General features: G+C 34.0%; 1 pseudogene; it reads right to left on the bottom strand.

The window, feature by feature from the left end:
- Positions 1-759: 759 nt before the first annotated feature.
- Positions 760-2,432, bottom strand: LOC149230788 (importin subunit beta-1 pseudogene; annotated as a pseudogene).
- Between the last annotated feature and the right edge of the window lie 1,794 nt (positions 2,433-4,226).

The raw sequence follows: 4,226 nt of genomic DNA, 5'->3' as shown, positions 1-4,226 counted from the left end.
TTTATGGAGGTCTATGAGATTTAAGAACTTATTTTTGTTCCATGAATATCTATAGATATCAATCTAATGCATAATTTCTTTTGAATTTTGTTCGCATACATTTCAAGTGATTGAAAAAGGGTTGTCACAGTGGACCCTCCATCTGTTCAGGGTCTACAACATGGTGTTAATGATTTATCAATTGTAGAATCTTCCAAAGAATACTCGTTCTGCTATCAATATTTTTCTCCCAAAACTAGATGTAACTTCCTATTTAATCTGCAAAGTTTCATTAAGCTTAAGCATGATGACAGTAACAAGATGCATAACAATATCAAATGTGTCTTTACTTGAACATTGAACGACCTGATTCAATGTCTTGTATGCTGCAATCCACGTCCTAGATTCACTTGGGTCCTCCCTAGGTGTTGCATCAAGAAGAGCCTCAACAATGTTCTTAAAAAATAGAGAGAGTGGGGAAGAATTTTCCCCTACATATTCATAGCCAGGGGCTAGGAAATACAATGCACCACAAAAATTTTCAGCAACATTCGACTTTCAAGTAGCACTAATAGGATATTTGGGAAATTTAACTGCATGAATCGAATTTGCATATCCTCTCAACCAAAACCCTGATCCTCAAGGTGGAATCATCATTAACATAATGATAATTATGATATCCCAAACTCCTTTAACTCGACACACCCAAATAATTGCATGCATTTCCAAACTTTCTGGACACATTCAACTCAAAACAACTCGATGCATGGTCATCTGAACTCATTCTGCAGTCTCCTTAATCATTTGAGTCAGATGACAAGAATTCGTCAACAAAATCATTGTAAAAGGCATGATGTCACACAATGGTGCAAAATTTGAACCCAACATATCAACCAAGTCACCTAGGACCCCAACTGCAGCCTTTGTTACTTTCTCATCCCTCCATTAACATGTATGAAAATATAAATGTTTATCAAAATTATTAGAATGAAGCTTAGGTAAACATAACTGGCACTGAAGACCTTATCTGTAATTTTGATAAAAAAAATAAGGAAATTGAAAAAACTTAAACCAATGATAACTACAAAAATGATAGCTCATAAAAAATTACTAAATACAAAAAACCTCTAGTTGAAATAGAACTTGATTCTTACATGTCTTTTTTTGATAAATATTCCCGAAGGAATTGCAAAATATGACTTGCATAAGGCATCAACAACTCAACCTTCTGTGAAATTTTTAAACCTTGGAAAATTCCTACATAAGCTTCTAGAATTCCATTATGTAGATGAATATTGTATTCAATTATTTCATCATCTCTACTGCACTTTGAAGCATATGCATTACATATATTAAGTATTTCTCAAATTGGAGTCCCATAGCCAATGCAATGTCTCAAAAGCATGAGAATATTGGAGGCTTAATGGATCGATGCAACTGATTGATCGACATATATTGAAGGTAGGTCATAATACCGTCACAGAACGAGAGAACATTGTCATGCAATGCTCTACATTTATCACCAACTACACCAACAATAATAACACAAACTTTGTGTTCTTCAAAGTTTTGAATACCCACCTCTAAATATCGGTAGAATTCTTGCATGTATTTTCTAAATTCCACGCATATTGCATATGCAAGAGATCCTATTGCCAACATTGCTTCCTCGTGAACAGTGGCACTCTGATAGGAAAATACCCTCAAGAAAAGATTGATCATTTGATCAACATACTTTAGAATACAATACTTAGTTGACTCAAAAGCACACAATTTTCGAATGATCACTTTCAAGCAACCACATAGAAGTGCTTTCAAATCATTATGTTTTTCTTTGCCATCTGATGATAGTTTCCGCATCTCCAAAGTTTCATTAAGCTTAAGCATGATGACATGAACAATTTGCATAGCAATAGCAGTTGGGTCTTTAGTTGAACATAAAAAATCTCATTCAATGTCTCGTATGTTGCAGTCCACAACCTAGATTCACTTGCGTCCTCCCTAGATACTACATCAAGAAGAACCTCAACAATGTTGTTAAAAAACATAGATAGCGGAGAGAAATTTTCCCTTGCATCTTCATAGCCTAGGGCCAGGAAATACAACTACACCACAAAAAATTTCAGCAACATTCAGTGCATCCTTCAAGCTTTCAAGTAGCACTAATAGGATATGTGGGAAATTTAACTGTGTGATTATGGGTGTCTCCATTGTTGAACTGTGTAAAAATTAAAATATTCTTCCAATGGTCCTTGCAGTTGTGTCCTTAACGTGACTATTCTCATTGAAGAAGGGTTCACCAAAACATTTTTGGGGCCCTTCCTTTTTTCTTTCTTCGTAATTTTAGGTTTGCAAATTGCTATAGTATACTGGCTAGCCTTCATCAGTGCTTCATACCTCTCATTAATAATTTTAGGTTTGTAAATTTCTAGAGTAGAGTGGATAGCCTCCATCAGTGCTTCATATCTTTCATTTATATTCACGAGCTCATAAATCTTGGTTGCATGGCGATTTTCTTAATTTCTTTCCTACAGATTTCTTCATGCTAGTTAATGCTCTAAGCTAGCAAGTATTGCTGGTTTTGTTTCTTTTTGTTGCTTTTTGGGTATTATTTATTTCTTATGATGAGTTTCATATCTTATCCTAATAAAAACTATTGTACAACAGACTGAGATGCCTTCTATTATTTAAACCCATGCCTTTGTGGTTAATAACTCTGGGTTTCATATGTATGTTAGCTTTTTCGGAAAGAACTATTTAGCACATGGAACATTGTATACCATCGTCTGGAATGTTTTGAGCCTCATGCAGGATATTTTAGAGGTTTTCTGAATGTGTTTTTAATTTCATGAAGTTTTCTGACCTTCCGATCAATCTAATCTCTAAGGGAAGGGGCCTTTCATTAATTTACTATTATCAACCTTGCTTTCTCTATGTTGGGGCTCTGGGGTTTATGTGTACTCACAAGATTATTATATGTAGTTATCCCTTCTGATAAGTATTTTGTGAAGCCATGGTGGATTTTGGCTCCTAATTTCAATTAGCGTTGTGAGTTTTGGAGTGATTGTGGACTTTTGACCCTCTTCTTTTTAAAATTTAAATTAATTTTATTTTGGCAACTTTACAAACATTGGTGTATCTTCAAAAGAAGTGGAAAGGAGAATTTGGTGTCAAAATATGGTTGTTCAACCAGTAACTGGAAGGCTCAGGTCTTGTGAAGTGCAATGGGGCATTTGGGTTAATAATAATTTTGTTCATTCAGTGACTATAGGGCCTAGGTCGTGTTCTTGTAACAAGTTTTTTGGGGCGGGTAGCAAAATTGAGGTTGCGCTTTTATTTATTTATTTTTATTTTAAATTTAATTTTAATCATTTTTATCCATTCTTATATCCCTCCCAAAGTGACCTCCCTGGAAAGAACAAACTTCCTTTGGCTCAGGTGCCAATTTTGAGGAGTAAATACTTATTCTCTACGACTTCAAATGATAAATCTATTTTTATTTTTAACCGTTGAAACTGCTTCAACATGACTACAATCAAATGTCTTCAATGTATAGATTTAAAACAACATAACTTGAGGCATTGAAACTGCTTCAACATGACTACAATCAAATGTCTTCAATGTATAAAGTTAAAACAATATAGCTTGAGGTCAGTGTGCCTTTTGGTTCCTATATTGTCCACTTCCAGTACACCTCTTCATATTTTGGGACCCGAACAAAAGTGAGAACACATTTCACGTCCCACCAAAATGCTTACAACTTGCTGAGAATCATAATTATTCAACCCAAAGACTTGGTAACTCCTTACAAAATAATATTTGGGTTGTTTTTCATTGTTTTCCTAAAAAACATATGACATTAAGAAGACAAAAAAAACAGGTTGGGATTTGAAAGAGGCAAAATTCCTTCAAGGATTAAGTTGTTTGCAGATGAGAACATAATTGGTAAAAGGTATGTTTAGAATTAGATGCATCAAATTCTAGGAAATCCTTTTGGTTGCCTTTGCAATAATTAACTTAATAAAATTTTAAATTTTGTTAATCTGGGGTTTGTACTGGAAAATCTCTCGCCAGTAGCAAACATGAAGGGAAAAAAAAGTCTTTTATTGAATGTTGAATGGAATTAATCAAAGTAATGCTTCTATTAACACTGCTAACTCATTAAAGCAAATAATTTATGGTTATTTTTTTTAATAGATGGAGGTATTGACCATGTAAAAACATTATATATGACCTTTCTATTGAAG

Source organism: Pinus tabuliformis, chromosome J (genome assembly GCF_031772625.1).
Source record: "Pinus tabuliformis cultivar Carrire ecotype Pingquan chromosome J, CPIR1, whole genome shotgun sequence".
Lineage (NCBI taxonomy): Eukaryota > Viridiplantae > Streptophyta > Pinopsida > Pinales > Pinaceae > Pinus > Pinus tabuliformis.
Note: the sequence above shows the minus strand (reverse complement) of the source record. Positions and strands in the feature narration are given on the sequence as shown.